Genomic DNA, 26,287 nt, shown 5'->3' on the forward strand with positions numbered 1-26,287 from the left:
ATGAGGGGAGATCTCATTGAGACGTATAAGATGATGAATGGGATGGATAGGATAGAGGTGGAGAGACTCTTCCCGCTCAAAAAAGACAGTAGGACTGGGGGGCACAGCCTCAAGATAAAGGGGAGGCGGTTTAGAACGGAGTTGAGGAGGAACTTCTTCACTCAAAGGGTGGTGAATCTCTGGAATTCTCTGCCCGTTGAAGTGGTGGAGGCTGCCTCGCTAAATATTTTTAAGAAGCGGGTTGATGGGTTCTTGATAAGAGAGGGGATTAAGGGTTATGGGGAGAGGGCGGGAAAGTGGAACTGAGCCACAACAGATCAGCCATGATCTTATTGAATGGCGGGGCAGGCTCGAAGGGCTAGATGGCCTACTCCTGCTCCTATTTCTTATGTTCTTATGTTCTTATGTTATGGGGGTGGTGGGTGGGGGTCTGGAGAATTCCACCCCGTGAATCTACTCATATGTAGCTCTTCAACATTATTTAATTTGAAAAAAAAATCAGTAATATTCACAGATTTCAGCCAAAGCTGCTTATGCGTTTTTATGCTGTAAATAATTCTTACAAAGGGAAGCTTTTCAATGGATTCTTGTTAGCAATACTTCAATATTGTACCAATAAAACATTTCCAGGTGGCGTCTATTAGTCAAAGCGTTTAGTTGCCAAATCTATCTACTTTGATAAGATAATGGGACAGAAATTTGTAACTGAGCAGGTAATTTGGTTAATATCTCCCACCTGGAAGCTTTTTATTGGTGTGTGAATACTGTAATCAAGGAACAGACGCTGCCTTCTGACATGTAACAATCCATTAACCCCAGATTCCCTGGTACAAAGCAATCTCATCAGAATGTTCTCCCTCCTCCCTCAGCTCCCCCGCCCCACCACCCCGTTTACAATGACTACAGTTCCAAAGTACTTCATAGAGGAAAGGGAGGTCATGGAATCCCTACAGTGCAGGAGGAGGCAGGCTGCCAGGGAGGTTAGGTGGTTGAGTTGGTGAGGTGGGTCAGTGGGCTTAGGTCATTGCTGATGACAGCCCTTAAGTCATTTGGGACAGCGCAGTGGTTAGCACTTCTGCCTCACAGTATAATGTCTTGGCTGATGTGAAGAGTAACTGGCTACATTTTTGTTTGAATATATTTAAAGAACAAAGAAAATTTGTACACAGGGTTCGATTATGGTCTTGGGTGATTGTGTGTGTGGACTTTGAAAGTTCTCCCCACATCCTACAAGACTCATTTCCAAACTTCATGACCTAGGACTTGGCTCCTCCCTCTGCAACTGGATTCTAGACTTCTTAACCCACAGACTTAGTCAATAAGGATAGGTGACAACACCTCCTCCATGATCATCCTCAACACTGGCGTTCCACAAGGCTGTGTCCTCAGCCCCTTACTGTACTCTATATACATCACTGGCTGTATGGCCAAATTTTCTGCCAATTCAATTTTCAAGTTTGCTGAATACACCACCATTGTGGGTCAGATGTCAAACAATGATTAAACACAGTACAGGACAGAGATAGAGAACTTGGTGAACTGTTGCGATGACAATATTCTCTGCCTCAATGTCAACAAAATGAAGGAGATTGTCAACAACTTCAGGAAGTGTAGTGGAGAGCACGCCCCTGTTCTACATCAATGGGGACAAAGGAGAAATAGTCGAGGGCTTCAAGTTTTTAGGTGTCCAGATCACCAACAATCTGTCCTGGTCCCTTCATGTGGACACTAGTTAAAAATGCCCACCAATGTCTCTACTTTCTCAGGAGACTAAGGAAATTTGGCACATCTGCTACAACTCTAAGCAACTTTTACAGATGCATCATAGAAAGCATTCTTTCCAATTGTATCACAGCTTGATATGACTCCTGCTTTGTCCAAAACTACAATAAATTACAAAGGGTCATGAACGATGCCCAGTCCATCACTCAAACCAGCCTCCCATCCATTGACTCTGTCACACTTCCCACTGCCTCTGAAAAGTAACCAGCATAACCAAGAACCTCACATGCCCTGGACATTCTCTCTTCCACCTTCTTCCATTGGGAAAAATACACCAAAGTCTGAAGATACGCACCAACTGGCTCAAAAACAACTTCTCACCTGTTGCCATCAGACTTTTGAATGGACCAACCTCACATTAAGTTGATCTTTCTCTACACCTTAACTATGACTGTAACACTACATTCTGCACTCCTTTCCTTCTCTATGTATGGTACGTTTTGTCTGTTTAACGTGCAAGAAGCAATACCTTTTACAGTATACTGATATATGTGACAATAATAAGTCAAATCAAATCAAATCAAATGTCTATGTGGGTTTTTCCCTCCCGGTGATCCAGTTTCCTCCCACAGTCCAAAGATGTGTAGGTTAGGTGGGTTTGACATGCTAAATTACTCCTTAGTGTCCAAATGATGTGTAGGTTAGGCGGATTAACCATGGTAAATGTGGGATTATGAAGATGGGGAAGAGGGGCGGGCCTGGGTAAGATGCTTTTTTGAAGAATCAGTGCAGGCTCAATGGGCCTAATGCTCCTTCTGCACTGTAGGAATCTATGATTTTAATTTATCAGTGCTTCACCTGCAAGTCTAGGAGATCAGTGTGAGTAATGACGGGGGTGAAGGGGGTATGTCAGTTGTCTTGCCATCTACATGCTAGCCTAGGATTTAATCTGTCTAACATTTCATGAGTAATTATTCAGGTAAATAAGTCAGAATTGTTCAAAATCTCCAGTTCTAACTTAGAATTGGGGACTTTTCCCAGGATCCCAGGCAAGAGAGGATTTTCCCATTGGAAAGCTTCCTCGGCAATTCCCACAGAGTAATTGCATTGGGACTTCTGAGAGGTTCTGTAATGCATCTCCTGGAGTGCATCTGATTTCGGACTATCCAGAGACAGGATGATCTGCGTCTATCCTTAACTTAAGCTTTTTTTTGTGTAATTCTGTTTACTTATGTTGGTCTTAGTAAACTCAACTCAGCTCGAACTCAACTACGTGTACCTTCCCAGGATCTAAATGAAAGCAGTCCAACCATTTTGAGGAATATGAAGTACCCTGGTTTTTGTATCGCATAGGCTATCCAGAATTCCCTGATTGTTCTACCTTTGCACTACAATGTTACGGGTAAAATTCCTTGACATTGAAGTCATGCAGATCTTAACAGGATCCCAACGATATTTCGGAGGTTCATCTCTTCCCCAGCAGGATCTGACCAAATGGAAACCCACAGCAGGAGGGGCAGCACAGTGGCACAGTGGTTAGCACTGCTGCCTCACAGCAGCAGGGACCCGGGTGCGATTCCGGCATTGGGAATCTCCACCGAGCACAGGGGCTAAAAGACCCCCATCACCATCAACCCAGTGACAAAGAGATTGACATCACTTTCAACAGTGGAGTTGGCATGTTCTCTCTGTGTCTTAGAGTCATAGAAGTTTACAGCATGGACACAGGCCCTTCAGCCCAACTTGTCCATGCCGTCCCTTTTTTTAACCACTAAAGCTAGTCCCAATTTCCCGTGTTTGGCCCATATCCCTCTGTACCATCTTACCCATGTATCTATCCAAATGCTTTTTAAAAGACAAAATTGTATCTATCTCTACTTCTGCCTTTGTTCCAGACATTCACTACCCTCTGAAAAAAATTGCCCCTCTCACCTTAAACCTATGCCTTTGAATTTTTTACTCCCTTACCTTTGGAAAAAGATGTATGGAGTACAGTATCTGCATGGATTTCCTCCGAGTGTTTTGATTTCCTCCCCCAGTCCAAAGATGTGCGGGTTAGATTGTTTGGCCATGTGAAGTTGCCCCTTAGTGTCCCAAGATGTGTATATTAGGGGGATTAGCATGGTAAATTCATGGGTTGAGGGGCTAGGGTCTGGGTAAGATGCTCTATCGGAGAGTAGGTGCAGTCTTCATGGGCCAAATGGCCTCCTTCTGCACTTTAGGGATTCTAACGTTCTAACATGCAGTAGGTATGGCTGAGGATTCTTGGGAATAGACCTGGCAATCGGGAAAAAGGTGGGGCTCTGTAATCTGGAGGAGGTGATCAGTTTGAACTGGCAGGGGGTAAACAAATGGAATTGGGGGAGGATGAAAGGTTCTGACAGAGAAGCTACTGCAGGTGATTCTCTGGATGGAAGGATAAGAACTGAACCAGGGAAAGGCAGTCATCCCTCCACTGCCCCCACATCCCCTCCCTCCTCACAAGTTGGACAATGGAGCTTTGGAGGAGGATGCTATGCTGAACTGCTTTGACGGCTGCAGGTAGGTTGAGGGGGGAGAGGCTACTGCAGTTACAATCATAGAAAAAGTACAATGAGGGCCATTTCAGTGCTGAGGAACGGTGAGTATCATATTGGAGGGACTCGCACCTGGAGGAGTTGTGGGAAAGATAGGTACAGGCAGCACATCCGAGGACTGTGGGGGAACAAAGGGAGTTTGGAGTTAGGGGCCTCAACATTCCTGAATCTTAAACACAATTTGTATTATATCCTTCCGTTTGGAACTCTTGCACTGAGGCCTTCTGAGACCAGTGGAATTTCTCTTTCATTTTACTACTCCTTTGCTGCTCTGCAAGCAATTTTGACACTTTTATAGATAGGTTCAAAGAGCACGTATGGACATTGATATTTGCAGTCGTAAATGGGCTTTAATGGACCCCTGTAAAGGACATTTTCTGCCACTTATCCTTCCATTGTAAACCTTTCAATGTATCATTTCAAAGTCACCTAGCTTCACATGACATCACTGAAATTTGCCAGGCAGTCCCACTGACAGCTGTACTTCCAGTGGGGAAGTCGTCCGATCAATTCACGATTCAGAAACAATACGTCCCAATGCAAAGAGGATGTGGCCTCAACAGAAAGAACTTTTCAAATCTACGAACATGACCTATTCAATGTTCAGGTGGTAGCATTAAAAAGACGTTCGTTTCCAATGCATCTGTTTCAAATTGGTCTACCTCCAGCTTGCACAATGGATCTTTTCACTGTAATAATTTCTGACCCACCAATCTCCAACTAAAGCATTCTGTCACAGCCCTGCATCACATACGAGAGCTGTGCTCGGGAAACCTGGAAACCGAGAAATGAAAACCTGCATGGGGTTCTGGCGAGTGCCAAGTTGTGTGCCTTTTGTTCTCTGAGGGTCGATAGTCGCTGTTTGGCCTTGTATTCCCAAGTCTGGAAGTTTTCTTTTGTTGTGGTGCCAGTTAAGCACAGTTTTTTACTGCTTCGAAACAGCTTTCTCCCATGGCTGGCTATGAACTATAAATTAATCCTGCATATTTTCTCAGTGAATAAGTGGAAGTGGATGCCAAATCATCATCCCAGTGGAAGCTATAATCTTAAACATCTTAACAGTGATAATAACTGGGTAGAAATTGACTGTACCCCCAAGCCCATTTCATGCTCCTTCTGATTCCTAGTTCAGTGGCTAAGTTTCTTTTGTCAATGGCTGCAATTTTCACACAAAGGAAGTTCAGTTCTAATCTAATTAATCCATTGACGTGAAATGCCTTTACAGCTTGTCTGTCGTATATATTATGTCCCCCCTTTTATTTCTACAATATCTAGACAAAGTGTGATTAGCATTCGACTGACGCTGTATTTTTCCATCCCAATTCATTCCGGCTCTGTTAGAATGTTTAAGGCACTTGCGAGACATTTATTAACACAAAGGCTGGAATGTTACGGGAACGTTCACGCCAACGGGATTTTCCGATCCCGCCGCAGTGAATGGAGAGTTGGCTGGGCGTCAAGTTCTCTGACCTGGCTGCAGTGAGAGCGTGGCGGGAAACGCTGGTAAGATCATGCGTAAGGAGCGTGACAAAACAGCAGAGACATTGGCCGGAATTCTACCACCTTGTCCGCCATGGAATTGGAGCAGTTGAAGGGTGGACCTCGGGTGGGAATTTCCAGTTTCGTTCGAGCGAGGCCGTAAAATCTCCCCCATTATATTCAAATTTGATTCCATCTTGAGAAAGAAGTGAGTCATGTTCAAGGCGCAGTTTTGCAAGCCCTTCGTTCTTGGGGGATTCATCCCTAGAACGTCAGTCATGTACTTTAGAATATAACAGTAGTCAAGCTTCAGGCTTTTTCCAAGACATTTCACTTTTGGAAAACTTCCTTAAGGGAAGATTCCATCGGCAAACCTTGGCTTCACATTCAGCCTCTTCACATAATGTCAGCGGGAGGTGTGTAGGTTGAACAGAATGGCCACCCACAGGAAACCCATTCCATTTTCTTGTGAAGGAATCGAACTGTAAACATTGGATTATAAGAGAATCCATCTGTAAATACTGAGTTATAAGATTAAAAAGACTAATTCTCATATGAAGTCGAGATTAAAAAAGAGTTCATCTGCTGGACAAAGATTTAGAAGTTTATAAACATGCCTGTGCATAATGATGCACTCGAGGACCATAACATCCCATGGCATCGGGTATGGTTTGCCCTCTAATACAAGGCAGTCCTGAAAAAAATGGGTCTGGCCTCTACATCACCTTACCAAGGCATTGATAAATTGCAAGATACAATCTATGGGTAATCTGAAGGACGGCCCTGAATTGCTTATCCATTAAATCTCAGAAACTGAGCGTAGCAAAGAAGTGACCACAATCCGCACCTCTCAATATCCTCTTTGCTTGAAAGGTGTTCACTAAAATTAAGAATGTTGACTAAAACAAAGAATGTTGTCCAGCACAGGTGCTCAGTATGCTTCCTGCTGGTTCTGCTCTTTTATGGTATGAATATTTAAACAACATAGTCGGAATTTTAGATTAATTGGATTCATTCCAGCATCTCTTAAGCTAAAAGTATGGATGTCTGAGGTCACATTCCAACTAATTCAAGGATAGCTTCTTGCCTGTTGCCATCAGACTTTTGAATGGACCTACCTCATATTAAGTTCAGTAAGAAGTCTCACAACACCAGGTGATAGTTCAACAGGTTTATTTGGAATCACGAGCTTCTGGAGCGCTGCTCCTTCATCAGGTGCGTGGAGAGGTGGGTTCACAAACACAGCATATATAGACAGAGACACAATTGCAAGATAAAGATTGGAATGCAAGTCTTTACTGGTCATCTAGTCTTTACAGGCAATGTGAGTGGAGAGAGGGATAATCACAGGTTAAAGAGGTGAGAATTGTCTCAAGCCAGGACAGCTAGTAGGATTTTGCAAGCCCAGGTAAATGTTGGGGGTTAAATACAGTGTGACATGGACCTATAGATCCCACCAGTCCTCAGGCGTGCAGAACTTGGCTACCTGTTTCTCCTCGGTGATTTTGCTTTGTTGTTTTTTAAGACTACTGCACCTGGTGTTCCCATGTAGCCTCCATATGACCCACCTCACCAACTCACCCACCTCACCTCCCTGCCAGCCTGCCCATGGGTTGAAAGAGCAGCAGTCTGAAAGCATGTGATTCCATATAAATGTTTTGGACTTTAACCTGTTGTTGTAAGACTTCTTACTGTGCCAACCCCAGTCCAATGCCAGCATCTCCATATCATATTAAGTTGATCTTTCCCTAGCTATGACTGGAACACTACATTCTGCACCCTCTCCTTTCCTTCTCTATGAACGGTATGCAAGAAATGACACTTTTCATTAATACATGTGACAATAATAAATCAAATCAAATCAATGTTATAGTGTAGACTTGATGATTTGATTTGATTTGATTTATTATTGTCACATACATTTACAATATTAACATACATTGAAAAGTATTATTTCTTGTGTGCTATGCAGACAAAACATACCGTTTATAGAGAAGGAAACAAGAGAGTGCAGAATGTATTGTTTCAATCATAGCTAGGGTGTAAAAATAGATCAACTTAATGCAAGGTAGATCCATTCAAAAGTCTGACAGCAGCAGGGAAGAAGCTGTTCTTGAGTCGATTGGTAGATGACCTCAGACATTTGTATCTTTTTCCTGACAGAAGAAGTGGAAGACAGAATGTCCGGGGTGCGTGGGGTCCTTAATTATGCTGGCTGCCTTTCTGAGGCAGCAGGAAGTGTAGACAGAGTCAATAGATGGGAGGTTGGTTTGCGTGATGGATTGAGCTACATTCATGACCTTCTCTAGTTCTCTACTTTATTAGGATGGAGGTATCTTGTTAGACTTTCTTATTTTTTGCTTAGCATTTAAGATAAACGCGACTTTAAATATTGATTGATCTCTTAACTGTCTTATTAAGGCCTGGGTTCTCTAAGAGAAACAAGATTAAACTTACTTTTCTTCGGACTTTGCCATTGATTTACCATCAAATATGAATTTCATGTTTGGTTCATTAATAAACTTTTATATGATTTAGAAAATATACTGTCTCATCTAGTCTTCTGTATTTAAATTCAAAAACCCATCTCTGTACAATCTTCAGTGGACAGGTTCATTGTTGAGGAAAATGCCCAGACCCTCATAATATCCAGGTTATTATAATCTACCTAAAACTTGTTTAAAAGGCTCCTTGGAGGGTGGTAATATCCTTTGATGTTCCTTTCCTTCGAGGAGAGCGTTCAGACCCATTTAAGTGACTTTAAGGATCGACTTTCTCAGTCTCAAGTGAAAGCAATCATCCGAACTGTATACCTGATCTGGAATAGTCCCAAAAAGAGATTGGAATATAATCTATTTCATTCTGAGTTACCTCTCATTTTCATGAGTCAAGAAACTGCCAGCATAAAACATGGCAAGTAGTCTCACAACATCAGGTTGAAGTCCAACAGGTTTATTTGGTAGCATGAGCTTTTGGAGTGTTGCCCCTTCATCAGGTGAATGAAGAGTTTGGTTAACAAACAGGTCATATGTAGACACAGCCTCAATTACAAGATAATGGTTGGAATGTGTATCTTAATAGGTAATCAAGTCTTTACATGTGCAGACAATCTGAGTGGAGAGAGAGTTAAAGAGGTGTGAATTCTCTCCAGCCAGGAGACAAATGGCTACAGCAGAAAACATGTTTCCCTGCAAATCTCGATTTCAGGAAAGAAATTAGATTCTTAAGCATCTGCTCCATTGAAAGGGAAGCTTGTCACTAAAGCAGGAGAGATAAAGTAGAGGATTGTAGTAAGATGTCTGGGTATGAGATGACTTCCAGTTTGAATAAACTGTGAAGGTGCCAATGGATAAAACTTTTATGAAGAAGGATGGGCAGGTAGGAGCTGACATGAGTTGATGAATGTATAGAGTGAGAGGTGCCACTGTTTAACCCTTGCCCCTCTATCCTCCCTTTAGGTTTACAGGACACTAATGGCAGGCAGAGTGAAGATAAAATCCTTGATAATGATTCTATGCCACTCATGTCATTCAGATAAGAACATAAGAACATAAGAAATAGGAGCAGGAGTAGGCCATCTAGCCCCTCGAGCCTGCCCCGCCATTCAATAAGATCATGGCTGATCTGTCGTGGCTCAGTTCCACTTTCCCGCCCTCTCCCCATAACCCTTAATCCCCTTTCCTATCAAAAACCTATCAACCCGCGTCTTAAAAATATTGAGCGAGGCAGCCTCCACCACTTCAACGGGCAGAGAATTCCAGAGATTCACCACCCTTTGAGTGAAGAAGTTCCTCCTCAAGTCCATTCTAAACGGCCCCCCCCTTTATCCTGAGGCTGTGCCCCTAGTCCTACTGCCCTTTCTGAGCGGGAAGAGCCTCTCCACCTCTACCTTATCCATCCCATTCAACATCTTATACGTCTCAATGAGATCTCCCCTCATTCTTCTAAACTCTAACGAGTACAAGCCTAGTTTATTCAGCCTCTCCTCATAGTTCAACCCCCTCAACTCCGGTATCAGCCTAGTAAACCTCCTCTGCACTCCCTCCAAGGCCAAAATATCCTTGCGTAAGTGCGGCGACCAAAACTGCACACAGTACTCCAGCTGCAGCCTCACCAATGCCCTATACAGCTGCAGCAAGACCTCCCTACTTTTATATTCAATCCCCCTCGCTATGAAGGCCAGCATCCCATTTGCCTTCCTGACCACCTGCTGCACCTGCAGGCTGGGTTTTTGCGACTCATGCACAAGGACCCCGAGGTCCCTCTGCACCGTCGCCTGCTGCAGTTTTTCGCCACATAAGTAATAGTCCTTCCTACCATTATTCCTACCAAAGTGGACCACCTCGCACTTGCCAACATTAAATTCCATTTGCCAGTTCCTGGCCCATTTGCCCAGCCTATCTAGATCCTTCTGCAGACTCTCCATACCCTCCGCGCAATTTGCCGTTCCACCAATCTTGGTGTCATCAGCAAATTTCGACATCATACACTCGGTTCCCTCCTCCAGATCATCTATATAAATGGTAAATAGCTGAGGCCCCAGCACTGACCCCTGGGGCACTCCACTAGTCACCAACCGCCAATCCGAATAGCACCCATTAACCCCCACTCTCTGCCTCCTATTTGACAACCAGTCCTCTATCCACGCTAACACCCTACACCCAACTCCATGCCCCCTTACCTTCTGCAATAACCTCTTTCCACACGTAGTGTTGCACTAAGGCCGATTGTTATCTGTTTCCATAACTAGTAATTTGTGGATTTGAAAGGTGCTGTCAAAGTATTTGAAAGGTGCTGCCTTGGTGAGTTCCAGCAGTGCATCTTGTAAATGGTACAAACCACTATCATTATGTGTCAGTAGTGGAGGGAGTGAATGTTTGTGGATGGGCTGCCAATCAAGCAGGTTGCTTTGTGCTGGATGGTGTTAAGCTTCTTAAGTGTTGTTGGAGCTACACTCATCCAGGCAAGTGGAGAGTATTCTATTACAGTCCTGACTTGTGGCTTGTCGGTTGTGGATGAGCATTGAGGAGTCAGCAGGTAAGTTTCTGCAGGATTCCCAGCACCCAACCTGCTCTTGTAGCTACAGCATTCATATGGCTAACCCAGTTTCTGATCATTGTTAACCCCCAGGATGTTGATAGTGGGGTTTTCAGTGATGGTAGCGCCACTGAATGCCAATGGCTATTGTTAGATTGTCTCTTGTAGTCATTACCTGGTCATTACGTAATGGTCTTTAACTTGTACTTGTTCAGCCCCAAGCCTGGATATTATCCAGGATATTAGGTCTTGAATGATGAAGGGGCAGTCATTGATGAAATGGCAGAAGGTGACTGGGCCTCGGGCACTATCTGAGGAACCCCTGCAGTGACATCCTGGAACTGAGATGACTGACTTCCAACAACCACAACCATCTTTTGTGTCAGTTATGACACTAACAAGTGGAGAGTTTCCCCCAGTTCCCATTGAGTGGAATTCTCCCAAGCCCCAACCAGTGTGTTCAACATTGAAGGAGACATACTGATTTGATTTGATTTATTATTGTCACATGTATTATTATACAGTGAAAAGTATGTTTTCTTGCTCGCTACACAGACAAAGCATATCATTCATAGAGAAGAAAAGGAGAGGGTGGAGAATGTAATGTTACAGCCATAGCTAAGGTGTAGAGAGAGATCAACTTAATATGAACTAGGTCCATTCAAAAGTCTGATGGCAGCAAGGAAGAAGCTGTTCTTGAGTTGGTTGGTACGTGACCTCAAACTTTTGTATCTTGTTCTCGACGGGAGAAGGTGGAAAAGGATATATCAAGGATGTGTGAGATCCTTGAGTATGCTGACTGCTTTTCCAAGGCAGCGGGAAGTGTAGACAGAATCAATGGGTGGGAGGCTAGTTTGAGTGATGGACTGGGCTTCGTTCATGATCCTTTGTAATTTTTTGCAGTCTTGGACTGAGCAGGAGCTATACCAATCTGTGATACAACCAGAAAGATGTTATCTATGGTGCATCTGTAAAAGTTGGTAAGAGTTGCAGCAAACAAGCTGAATTTCCTTAGCCTCTTGAGAAAGTAGAGGCATTGAAGTGCTTTCATAATTACAGCGTCAGCGTGGATGGAATAGGACAGGCTGTTGGTGATCTGGACACCAAGAGACTTGAAGTTGAGTTGTTGCAATGCATCTTGTCTGAAATGTGTTAAATAAATACAAGTCTTTCTTTTTCTCTCATGCTGTGTTGCCAATTATAGCACCAAAAGTGTTCTGGCAGAGATCAGCATCCAGACACAAAAACTTTTGTTTATAAACCCATAAACAATATATTTAACATTTGTTTGTTCCAAGCGATTCACAAAAGCTGGAATAGGCTAACTGGGGAACTTTTAAAATATTTGCTGTGTGGAATTAATCTCATCTCCTTTGGAGATGGATCACTTGACAATGATGCAAGTGGAAACATCACACTGTTTATTCAAGCACTGCTGCTCACATTAATCTTCAGAATAACATACGTTCATCGCAGATCCAGAAAAGTATTCAAACACTTTCAAAAGGGATTGTGTGAATATAAATGCAAATACAAAACAACAGCTGAGGGAATTAATGATATTGAGGTCATGTTCAGCGAAGCTCACAGTCTTGCAAGAGCTGAGTTGCCATCCATCATTGTATCAGACCAGTCTCATTCAATAGATCATCCCCAATCTCGTAAGTCTGCAGAAGAAATCCTATTCTTGTCCAAGCATCACATATAAACTCAAAATACATCATCGCAACAAAGCATTACAAATATTATGTAGACAGGCTGTGATTAACTTTCTCTGGAAGTGTGCATAGCTGAGATTTTGCTGTTTTGAAATTTGCCTTTGGCAGATGCAATGATAACAACGCATTGGGCTAGAGTTGAGCTTATTTCTCGGTCCTGATTCCTCCCTGGGGACTATAGTAGGGAGAGAGTGATGGGGGTCAGTGAGTGGGCAGTAGGTGGGAATGATTGGGAAGTCTGGATGGGGAGTTGTGGAGAGGTTGGCTGGTGATGTGGAGGAAAGTTATACACTTGGAATTATCATACGTTTTCGAATTGCTTCTCAATGAGCGATGAGATAGGTTCCCTGTTCATTTAAGCTCTTGAAGCTGGAGGCTCATTCAGAAACCTTTGAATTTAGGCAGAACAACAGGCTGTGATGGCAGGTAAGGAGAATGTGCAAACTGTACACAGCCAATCACCCCAGGCCAGAACTGAACCCGAGTCTTGGCAATGTGAAGTAGTGATGCTAGCCACTGTGCCTTTGTGCTGCCCAGTTTAGCTAATGCCATTTTGATGTATTTATAGAAGCTGTTAAATTCTCATTTTATATTCCCTGCTAGTTAACTCTCACTCTATTTTCTCCACCTTGATCATTTTTTTGGTTATTCTTTGATTTCTAAAACTCTCCCAATCCTTGGGTTTTCTATCCATTTTGGTAACATTCCCAGCCTCTTCATTCAATTTAATGCCATCCCAAACTTCTCTAGGTAACCACAATTTCTGTGGAGTTTTTATTGCTCAGTGGAATGCAGGTTCATTGGGAAGAGTGATTTATTTAATGCTTGCAATTATTTATGTGCAATATATTTTAATCTAATTTCCCAACGCACTTTAGCCAACTCATGCCAACATAATTGGGTTAGTTTAAATTAATGACCCTAGTTTTAACCTTAATTGCCTCATTCTGACATTCAAGGTGACATTTTATCATATTATGATCATTCTTTCTCAAGGGTTCCTTTAATTTAAGTTTACTATTTAACTTTGTCGCATTATACAACATTCAGTCTATAATAGCCTGTACCTGAGTCAATTCCTCAACACATTGGTCCAGGTCTTCTGTTCTCTGGGCTGTCTGAGACAGGACGCACCCTCTAAGATATTCCCTGCAGAACTCCCTCTGCAATAACTCCATGGGAATTGTACAAGAAGTCTAAACTTCCGATGGGAATTTCTTCTACTCCTGCGACCCTCCAAAAGTGCCTCTGACTCTGAGTTAGATTTGGAACTGTTGGACAATTCCAATTTACCTGAATAGTGACCCAGAAAATATTAGACACAAAAATCTTAATCTAACTCTTGTATAACTATACAACTTACCCCAACTGACTAATCCCCCGACACAACCTGACCAGCCCACCAACCAAACTTCCCCCGACCACCTAATACACCCCCTGATAGGACACAACTTTACCTCTCCATCCCCAAAGCTGACTCCCCCTTCTGACCAGATTTGGTTATGCCCTGACGTTATGTTGTCACAACTCCTCCTGTCCTGGCCTGACTCTACCACCCCTCAATTCACCTACCCACTCACCCACATACCTATCCTGCCCAGCTGCCCACTCACTCACTCAGTCACCCATTCGCTGACTCACTGACTGATTGACTCACTCAACTACTCACTCCCTCTCTCACTCACTCATTCACTGACTGACTGATTGACTCATCACTCATTCACTCACTCACTCAATCACCCATTCACTGACTGACTGATTGACTCATCACTCATTCACTCACTCACTCAATCACCCATTCACTGACTGACTGATTGAGTGAGTGAGTGAATGAGTGATGAGTCAATCACCCATTCACTGACTGACTGATTGTCTCATCACTCACTCACGCACTCACTCACTCACTTACTTGCTCACTCACTTACCCATTCACTACCACGTTGAAAAGCTGATTAAATTTCCCAGAGCTTTTCAGCGTGTTAGTAAGCACTAACCAGAAAATGGCAGCCAGAGCTGTAATAAGATGGAGTGGTCAGTCTTCCCCCCAAAAATCCAACACAACGAGGAAGCAGTTCAATGGCTCCGCATTTTGTAAGAAGCCAGGATACGTAGCCCCAATCAGAAATGTGTCAGCCTGGCATGGCACAGAAAAGTAAAAACAATCCGACAGTGATTTCCACTCCTTGGTAGATTTGGGCCATAGTTCTAGAAAACTGCAATCATTAGAATGCCTACAGTACAGGAGAGGCCATTTGGCCCATCGAGTCTGCATCGACTCTCTGATCTAGTATTTCTTTATCCAGTCGAACTAATCCCATTCGTGCTTTCTGTCTTTTTTTTTGTTCATGGGATATGGGCGTCGCTGACTGGGCCGGCATTTATTGCCCATCCCTGAGGATGTTTAAGAATCAATCACATTGGTGTGGATCTGGAGTCACATGGAAGGTAGATTTCCTTCCCTAAAGGTCATTTGCTATTTCTTTGATACACCCAAACTGATTGTATTCTGAAACTGAAGTGAGGAGCATCGAGGTGCATTTAGATTCCTGCTGTATGACAGAGTTGTTTCAAGTGTATGTGGTTTCATCATACCTTGGAACACTGAATGATGTGGAATTTGGCACTGCTGTTTTGCAGAATAGATTCCACAGCACAGAGAGTAACAGAGCAGTAAGTGCATATGTGAGATCTTGCACACAAACGGTTGTTTCAAAGCCATGAGGCGCAACTCTCATTTCGAATGTCAGTCTTCCCAGGTGATTGGAGAGCGCAGCAGATGGAAAACCACATTACTAGCCTGAATTGGCAACACCTTGAGGCAGTAGCACAGTCTTGTACAAATTGAGGCACTGCCATAAAGTTAGGTCTGCTGTCATTGGTAGTAATGAATTATGAGAAGCAACAATGAAAGATAAACCATTAATCTACTACTGGCTTTTCTGCATCAATTATATGCAATGAAACAATGGCATTGTTTTCCCTCAGTGCCAAGGACCTGTGCTCGATTCCCACATTGCGCCACTGCCTGCACATTCTCCCATGTCTGCATGGGTTTCCTCCTGCCGGTCTGGTTTCCTCCCACAGTTTGAAAGACATACTGGTTAAGTGCATTGGTCATGCTAAATTCTCCCTCAGTGTACCTGAACAGGCACCGGAATGTGGTGACTCGAGAATTTTCACAGAAACTTCATTACAGTTTTAATGCAAGCCTACTTGTGCCATTAATAAATAAACTTTAGATATAAAGAGAAAGCCCAAAATATGCATTTCTGCAAGTTCATTAATGTTACTGCATCCTGTTCCTTAACTTGTTTGAGTAATAGCAAATAAGGCTCAAATATTTAAAACAGACTGCCTCTTAAGGTGGGCATAGTAAGAATGCTGGCATTGGACTAAGGTGGGCACATTAAGATATCTCACATGCCAGTTTGAAGTCCAACAGGTTTATTTGGTATCACAAGCTTTCGGAGTGCTGCTCCTTCATCAGATGACGGAACAGAATTCCGAAAGCTCGTGATTCTAAATAAACCTGTTGAACTTTAATCTGGTGTTGTGAGACGTCTTAATGTGCCCACCCTAGCCCAATGCCGGCATCTCCACATCATGCCGCACTTTGCAAGTGTAGCCTCAATTAAAATAGTTTTCACTTTGCACCAGCCTTAAGCTTGCATGATAATTCGATGTTAAGACGTGAACTGAAGCAGAATGAGATCCTTTTTCACTAGCTGCTCACCTCACTTTGTTTTATGCCAGGCTGTGTCTCAATTCTGGATTCGAGCCGCAGTGCAGACTAACCACAGTATTTCCGTGGAGTGAAACAAAGGGCTGTATTGTTTGGGTGCATTTGAGATAGGTTCGGAGATGGGAGGGGTGGGATTATGACAGGGAGAAAATATGGGGAGGGGCCAGGTAAGCCACTTAAGGACTAATCACAGACTACTTCCCATGTTTCATAGGCCCAAGATTCACAAAGATTTTCTCATCTTAACCTTGTATAATATACTAAAACTTGTACAGAATCATAGAATCCCTACAATGCATAAGAGGTCATTCAGCCCATCAAGCCTGCACCGACTTCCTTACAGATCAACTTACTCAGACCCCCTCCTCCGCCCTATCCCCATAACCCCACGCATTTCCAATGGCTAATTAATCTGACCTACACATCTTGGGATACTAAGGGGCAATTCAGCATGGCCGATCCACCTAACCTCGGGCTGTCTGTGGATACTTCCCTTCAATGAAACATTACTCCCTGCTGTCTCCTTCTTGTAGTGATCCAAAGGTCCAGGCTATGAGGACGTGGGTTCAAATCTCACTACAACTGCTGGTGGAATTTAAATTAATTGAATAAGTTCTGGAATATGAAGTTACATCAATTGTTGTAAAAATCCATCTGGTTCACTAATGCCCTTTAGGGAAGGAAATCTGCCACGCTTACCTGGTCTGGCCTCCGTGGGGCTCCACATCCACAACAATGTGGTTGACTCTTAAATGCCCTCTGAAGAAATCCTCTGAAGAGCCAGTAGGTTCAAGGCAGTTAGGGACAGGAAAAAATGCTGGTCCTGCCAGTGATGCCCACATCCCATGAAAGAGTAAAGGAAAAAAAGTGTCAACTTTTCCAATTCAGAAAAAACCTATTTTCGCATCAAGTAACTGCCTTCTGTATTATAATGATTCTTGAATAACAGAATCCTGGGTGGCTGGAGGAGGAATTTTAGTTTTTTAACACTGCAAGGCCCAACTGGTGAGGAGCAAATGGAAATGTTCTAAAACTAAGGGCAGCTTTGACAGTGAGATGAAACCAATTTCCCTACATTGAAGTAAACATGTTCGTTCCAAAGATACTGATCAGGCAAAGTGAATTGCAGTCTACCAGAATCTCTGGCTACACCACTGACAATGCTCTGGAAAGTTGCCATTTCTGGCACCCAGATTCCTGGGATTCCAATCCTTTTAGAATGCATTTGTGTGACAAATGCCGAACAAACCTGTTATTTTCTAAATTGATAACACTACTACAGATTAGCAATTAATCGAAGACATTGCAGCACTTGGCTCATCATTGTACGTAAACCACATGGAGATCATCAAACTAGAGAACCGTAGATCCCTTCACCGTTGGTGAACCTTTGCGTTTAGGGTAACATAGGGCTTGTGGACAGCTGGTACTCAAGTTTTCAAAGCCTAAATAATTCAGTTCAATTTCATTTCTTTCTCGGACCTTGTCCTGTGTGTCTGGACGTTTTGGAAAGGGTGGTTTTCAGTGCTGTTGCCCGCCATCTAAATCTTAAATCAGAACAGACTTCTCCGAGTATCAACAAATTAATGGAAAGGTGGATTTTCACCTCATCTATTGGCCATTGATAATCCACTGTCTGCTCAGAAAATGAGAGGTTGAATATCCCCACCCCTATACAGGGTGGTAACAAGGGTAAGCAGGCATTAGCGACATGGATAGAATTTAGCTAATCCCCGATGCCTTACAGATAACCTCTTTGTGTGGAAAAGATGGTGAAACTCAGGTCTATTTTGTTAATTTGGCTCTCCAGATTGTGATGAGGTCCCAGCGAACACTGTAATGGGGCTTGTTTACATTTCCAATTGGTTTCACGTGAAGGACTGTAATTCATTAATATGTTACCTTCATTACAGTTATTATTTTAAAGGCAGTGCAAACGAAAAAATGGAATTCCTTCAAAAGAAATTTGCAACTGTAACCCAGTTACAGCAGTGGAATAATGTGAATAGAATTCCAATGTATGCAAGGTGGGACCCACCTCAAGCTGTCATCATAGTGGTTAGAAAAACCCTCGAGGTGTCGGTGTAATGTAAACCACTATATCAACAATAGTCAATGAGCTATTTTTTTTAACAGCTTAGAAAATAAAATACATTTGGACCAGATGGCTAAAGCCCCTGTGGCATCCTGGGAAATCTGGAAAGCATTTTTGATTTTATCACTCTATTAGGCCAAGCCATTTGCTGCAGCATCTTCAGTAAAAACACTCAGTTGAACTGCACAGCTCTCTGGTGCAATGGCAAAATACTTTATGATTGGAGGTTTAAAAACTCTAGTGAAATCCGACGTCCCAATGTTACAAGCTTGATTCCTTCAAGAAGGTGTCAATTTTGGCTCAGTGATTGAACTCTTGTTTTTTGACTCAGAAAGTTGGAGGTTCAATCTCTCCTCCAGAGACTTGAGCACGTAATCCAGGCTGACATTTTAGTCCAGTGCTGTCTTTTACGCATGCTATGCAGTCTTGTAAATGAAACAGTAAACTCTCCATTAGCTCAGTTGGACTTGGGGATCCTATTTGAAAAGTCTGGGAATTCTCATGGTATCCTGACCAATATTTATCGCTCATCTAATTCCACCTGAGCAAATTGTCTTGTCAACTATTTCACTGCTATTGTGGGGCTTGTTACGTGCAAGTTGACTACTACACTTGCTTATGTGAAAGTGATGACTGAGTTGCAGAAGCTTTACATTGGCTGCAAAGTGCTTTCAGAAAGCCCGAGAATGTGAAAGATCCAATGTTAGATATGTTTTCTCATTTTTTTCGATACATAACACTTTTAGATATTGAGGGAGTTGGTCAGCTGAGTTGACTCACTGGCTGGCTCATGATGCAGAGCAATGCCAACAGTGTGGGTTCAATCCTTGTACAGGCTGAAGATATTCATGAAGGTCCCGCCTTTTCAACCTTGCCCCTGAGGTGTGGTGACCCTCAGGTTAAATCATCAGCAGTCAGCTCTCTCCCTCAAAGGAGAAACATATGGTCATCTAGGATTATGATAACCTTACATTTTATACATGGAAGTCACTGAAGTTATATGCCACAAAGGTTTGATAGGGGAGATTATGATTACAAAATGATCATGATAACAAACCAGAGCGATTTGCTAACCCATATTGTCAGGACAGTGCACAGAACTCAAAAAGACCCCATTTGGAATACTGCTTTCAATTTCTGACACCAAACCTCAGAGAAAGTAAATAGGCTTGGAAGGGTTTTTGTATAGCTTGACCAGAATCATACCAGGTCTTAAAGGGTTAGTTTATGATTACAGATTGAAAAAACTTGCATTGTATTCCTTTGAAGCTACAAGATCAAAAATTAAACTAATTGAGGAATTAAATAATGAAAGGACTTATTACATTAGCTAACTAGAATTGATTTCCTCTGCTAAAGGAATACAGCAGGAAAGAACAAAATCTTAAAATTAGAACAACATCATTTAAGTTTGAATTAAGAATGCATTTTTTCACCAAAAGGCTACAGGAAATTTAGAACTCGCTCTGCCAAAAGCTGATCAATATTTTTTGTTAAGCAAAGGTAAGGAAGAAAAATGCACAAATGAAGTTCAAGTACAGTTCAATTAAATGGCCTGAGGAACTGTATGGTATACTCCTGTTTGTACTGTTATATCAACCTGAGAAAAGTAAAGATCACAAAAATGTACATTCTTTTATAGATACTAAGTATTACCTCTGTGTTCAATTCCTGTGTATAAATCTTCAGTTTCACTGGACCCTTATATAGAAGGAAACGAGAGAGAGCAGAATGTAGTGTTACAGTCATAGCTAGGGTGTAGAGAAAGATTAACTTGATAAGAGGTAGGTCCATTCAAAAGTCTGATGGCAGCAGGGAAGAAGCTGTTTTTGAGTCAGTTGGTACATGTGGCCTCAGACTTATGTATCTTTTTCCCGATGGAAGAAGGTGGAAGAGAGAATGTCCTGGATGCGGAGATTCCTTAATTATGTTGGCTGCTTTACCAAGGCAGCGAGAAGCATGGACAGAGTCAATGGACGGAAAGCTGGTTTGCGTGATGGATTGGGTTACATTCACGACCTTTTGTAGTTTCTTGCGGCTTTGAGCAGAGCAGGAGCCTTGCTAAGCTGTGATATAATTAGGAAGAAGGCTTTCTATGGTGCATTTGTAAAAGTTGGTGTGAGCCCTAGCCGATGTGCCAAGTTTCTTTAGTCTTCTGAGAAAGTAAATATGTTGGTGGGTTTTCTTAACTATAGTATATTCCTATTTATATTGCATCACAGTGCATGGAAACAAGTGATGTAGTTTGAAACTTCAAACAACATTGATGTCTCATGGTTCATTACAGAATTAGATTCTATAAATGGTGTACTTCAGAATGTTACTGTTTATTTGGAAACATTTGAAGTCATTTGTCACAAACTGGTTGCTACAGAATGATGCAACGGATGAATGGCTTCAGTTACCTTCAGATATCCTGGTCTGGGGTCATACAATGATGGATGCATTTGTTTAGTCCACAACAATATCAGGATTTAGCTCAGCCCTGCCAAATGCAGTTTCAGGGTCAACCAGGCTCCCTATATGGGTCACTTATTCATAGCTGATGGTGTTAAGTCATGCCCAGATGTTCGTTATACAACAAACATCCATTCCTGAGGACTGGCACGCTTTGCAGCATTTCTTTGGTATGACAAATTGTCCTTCCAAGTTCAATCCTTGTTACAATGAGATGATTAGACCCCTTTGTTAGTTCCTCCACCAAGATATTGAGTGGTGTTGGTAGGAGCACTACACCACTGTGTTCACCAAACTCAAGCTGACACCCTCAGTCCCTTCGGTGTTGCAATATTTGAGTACCGATCAGCAGATACCTCCCAGAACAGACTTGGTGCCGTCTGTGTCCCAGAATGGCAGATCAATGCTGCAACCTGAGTAAGGAGCTGCACCTGCCTGATGTCTTTTCCAGAACTTTCCTACCCACCATTGACCAGACAGATCATGTGGAGGACCTTGACATCATAACCATGTGACCATTCCTCTTGTAGAATCAAAGAACCGAAGTTTTACAGGTGGATATCACAAGGAGATAGCTTTACAATATCATCATGAAAGGTTGGCCGAGTTGTCAAGAGAGCCTCCTCATGAGCTCTGCACATTCATCTCCATGGGAGATAGGGCGGCACAGTGGCACAATGCTTAGAACTGCTGCTTCCCAGCACCAGGGACCCAGATTTGATTCCCAGCTTAGGTCACTGTCTGATTGGAGTTTGCATGTTCTCCCCATGTCTGCATAGGTTTCCTCCTGCATTCTGAAAGACCAGAATATCATTGAGAATGTTTTGCAGGATTGGCCTACAAAGAGTTGCTCCATGTATTGTTGAAAGATCTCATGCCTGTGGAGATCCCAGAGGAAGAAATGGTATCTGCTTATCCGAGACATTAATGTACTGAGTTCTGAGGATCTTTTATTCAATGGGATTTGTCAGAACCTGCATTTTGTGTTCAAGATGCTGAAAACCTTGGCATTGAGCATGACAGCTATAACCTGTTCAAACATCTTCTACGATGAGCAGCATCTTGTTTATGTTAACCAGATTGATGCAGATCCTAACCATGCCATCTTTCTTTACTGCAGCCAGCATTGCTAAAAGCCACTCTCTGGCCTTGGACACAGTGGTAACACCGAGAATGAGACTGGTGCGGTATCTCTGTAGAGAGGTGGGGATGATAAATTGCTGACCATGCAGTATCAATCCTTCTTTCACGGTTAATTCATAAAGTTTAAAGTTTATTTATTAGTCACAAGTAGGCTTACATTAACACTGCAATTAAGTTAGTGAAATTCCCCTAGTCGCCACGCTCCGGCACCTGTTTGGGTACACTGAGGGAGAATTTAGCATGACCAATATATCTAACTAGCACGTCTTTCAGAGTGCGGGAGGAAACCCACGCAGACACAGGGAGAATGTGCTAATTCCACACAGACTGTGACTCAAGCCGGGAATTGAACCCGGGCAGTGCGAACCACTGTGCTGTCCCTCTGGAGCAAAATAAAAAACAAAAGCCCAAAATAAATGTTAATTGGAACTATTTTTACAGTGACATTAATATATATTTAAGGAACATTGCCCTGCACATCACCCCCCCTTATCTCAAACTGGTTTTTTTTAGACAGAGATATCTAAAAGTACCTCTTACCCATTTTGAACCATGTCCAAACCACAGATTGTATTCCCTGAAAAGGCCGGAAGAATACATGTAACTAGCTTGACAGTGGTTGTAATGAAAACCATTTGCCAGAAAGTATTTTGAGACATTAGACACTTTGCAAAGCGGACGTGTGAAAATGTAAACACTATAGGTGGAATCCTCTGGCTATTCTGGCCTAAATGCTGGAAATTCCTGCCCAGCTGTCAACGGTGTTTCACATTGTCCGCAATGTGCCCGCTTACATTCTAGTGGCGGACGGGATGGGAGAATTCCGGCCTATGTTGTCTTTGTTGTTTAAAGTCGGACTTTTGCCTGTCCAGTGAGACAGGATTTATCTTCATTTCTAACCCCCCAATGTACTTGGGACTTTCACCGCTACCTGAGGTCAGTTACCACACTGAGATAAAAGCTGATGTTTCCACTCAGTGTCCTTATGAACAATGGCCGAGACTTTTCAGTCAGAGGTGACGCCTACAGTTGACAGCGAATAAATTTCCCAAGCACTATTGATCAGGGGCGAGAAAGAGGCACAGTGGTTCGCACTGCTGCCTCACAGCCCCAGGGACCCCTGTTCAATCCTCGGCTGGGGTCACTATCAGCGTGGGGTTTGCAGGTTCTCCCCGTGTCTGCTTGGGTGTCATCTGGATGCTCCGGTTTCCCCCCACAGTGCGAAAGATGTGCTGGTTAGGTGTACTGGCCATGCTAAATTCTCCCTCAGTGTACCTGAACAGGTGCTGGAGTGTGGCAACTGGGAGATTTTCACAGCAACTTCATTGCAATGTTAATGTAAGTGTACTTGTGACAATAATAAATAAACTTAGAAAAAAGTCTCTGGCAAGAATGTTGGCTGTTCCTTTCTGGTATGGGGTGCAGCGAGGACCCCAGTGGCATAAGTGCAGGCAAAAATGGCAGGTAGTTATGGGTATGACTTACCATAACAAGGCCACAAAAATGATAAAGGAAAGCTGCTGCAGTAAAAAGGAAGCAGAAAATCACCTTTAATTAAGACATTGGGCGCAATCTTACCAGCCGTTCATGCCATACCCTAGCTGCAGCGAAGTTCAAACTGTTCATATGACAAACCCTGAATCATATAATCCCTACAGTGCAGAAGGAGGCCATTCAGCCCATCGAGTCTGCACCGACTGAAGTTGGAGAATTTGGCACCCAGTCAAATCCTAAAGTTTATTTATTTTAAAGCTTATTTATTAGTCACAAGTAAGGCTTACATTAACACTGCAATGAAGTTACTGTGAAATTCCCCTAGTCGCCACATTCGGCGCTTGTTTGGGTCAATGCACCTAAGTCTTTCAGAATGTGGGAGGAAACTGGAACACCTGGGAGGAAACCCACACAGACACAGGGAGAATGTGCAACCTCCACATAGCCAGTGACCCAAGCCAGGAGTCGACGCCAGGTCCCTGGCGCTGTGAAGCAGCAGTGCTAATCACTGTGCCACCGTGCCGCCCTCCACAGCAGGATGGGAAAATTCTACTGGTGTGAACGGCCATAATATACTGGCCAATGGCAATCAGAAACAAAACAAAATTTAAAAAATGTAGGGGGCGATTCTTCCCAAAAAATTCTAAGTGTCGCATTCGCGTAAAAACTGGAGTAAATCATGCTGGTTTTTTTTTGCGGGAGTTTCAAAATGAATCCCCCACACTCTGCACGGCAGAGTGCCTCAGGGTAAATCAGTCAGAAAATCAGGGGGGTGGGATCTATTCCCGCTGGAGAGGCCGGCAGCATCATGCTGAGTGGGCCACCGCACATGCACCTGTCAGCGCCAAGATCAGCGCATGTGCAGCGGCCCCTGTCTGCCAGCCTTCAAATCGCTGGCCAACTTGATCACGCAGCAGGATAGACTCGGGACAGGACACCAGCCATTATATTCTGTATATATATTTGTTTCTCTTTTGGATAGACATGCGTGCTGCAAAGGTTAGCAGGCACAATAGTCTACTTAAAATCATTTTCTACGCTGCCTCACATTTTGACAAATGGACTTTAGCTCTCGTTAGAACAACTGTCAGGTTAATGACTTGTTTAGCTTCCAGCCTATTCAAGAAAAATCCCCAAGATAATGAAAAAAAATTCTGAAGAGTGAAAGCAGGAAGGAATTATTAAGTGCCTGCTGCCTAAATGAACAGCAACATAGTCCAACACGTCTGTGTTTGGATCCATTCTTTGATTTCCACTGGAAAAGGGAAATGTAGCGGCAAAAGATTTATCATGCTGTCATAGTATCCGGGATCTTGGGGTCATGTCACACGATCTGTAAGCCCCATGACGTGCCTGGACTTGTAAAATCTCACTAACTTTCCTGTCTGAAGATAACTCACATCTCTTTAATCTGTGCTTAACTCTCTCTCCACTCACATTGTCTGTACCTTTAAGACGTGATTAGCTGTAAAGACTCACATTCCAACCATTATTCTATAAATTGAGTTTGTGCCTTTATATGCCCTATTTGTGAACAGAATTCCCACTCACCTGACGAAGGAACAGTGCTCTGAAAGCTAATGGCTTTTGCTACCAAATAAACCTGTTGGACTTTAACCTGGTGTTGTGAGACTTCTTACTGTGCTTACCCCAGTCCAATGCCGGCATGTCTACATAATGTCCAGGGACAGAGATTGACTTTAAAGCAAAATGTAGCCAATCAATGCAAATTCTGAGTCTTTTTTCTTAAATTAACAGAATCAAACTCTAACCAAAATGAGTGTAGAACAGATGATAGGAATGGAACAGACATGGGTCCATTTTTGGGTTAAGTAAAAACATGAAGGTGTGACATTAGTGTACCTGTAAAAAAGGTTTTTTTAAATCATGGTCTCTGAAGCTCTCAGTGTTTCATTGTTGCCAAGTTGTCTACCAGACGCCCTTTTATTGGTCCTTAAGTGGCTTAAATGGTCTTTGTTTTTACTGGGATGTTTATGACTGCATTCTCAGAGGAAAGAATGATTGCAGGTCAGATAACAGGAGCTCTTTCATCTTCAGTTTGGAGCTGTAAGTTTGAGTTTTTAGAAGGGACAGCAAGCTGGAAAGAAGTGTTTTTCTCTCTCGCCCTGTTAATTTGGAAATTCTGCTGGAAACAAGGTCTTGCCTTTCTAAACGGGAGAATCTGCTGTTGGTGGCTGGACCAGAGCCTACCTGGGGTTCTGGGAAGCTGTTCTGACTTCAAACTGTTCTGGATGTGTCAAGAGGACTGCTGGAACTTATAAGACTGAGAGCTTTCAATTCTCCAACCAATTCTAGCATGATGTGAGCATCAGATATTGTGGTGTTGGATTTGTTTGAAGGATTTTGTTCGTGGGATTGATTGATTGGAACATCGCAGATAAATTTGTTAAGTGTTATTCATTATCTTGGTTGTTTTGATTTTGCTTGGAATTGATAAATGTTATTGCTAATTTGCTTTCCATATATTAACTATATTCTTAAACTTTGTTTGATAAAAGTTCCCTACTGGATCATTTGAATCACATCTGAAGTGAAACATGCCATGCTTATCCTAGCCAAATTCAAGATGAAAAACTTAAGATCCAGGCGGGCTCCATAAAACACTTTGGAGTTTCTGAGCTGAACCATAACAAAGATAACATACTCTGACAAAATACAATAGGGAACAATTTTCAGTACAGTGTTTGTAACAAAAGCATATTCTGTTTATGGCATATTACATAAAGAGAAATCTTCCCAGCATTGGAATATTAACAGGGCATTGCTTCTGAAGTTTATTTATTAGTGTCACAAGTAGACTCAC

Source organism: Carcharhinus amblyrhynchos, chromosome 16 (assembly GCF_965287045.1).
Source record: "Carcharhinus amblyrhynchos chromosome 16, sCarAmb.v2.hapA, whole genome shotgun sequence".
NCBI classification, from domain to species: domain Eukaryota; kingdom Metazoa; phylum Chordata; class Chondrichthyes; order Carcharhiniformes; family Carcharhinidae; genus Carcharhinus; species Carcharhinus amblyrhynchos.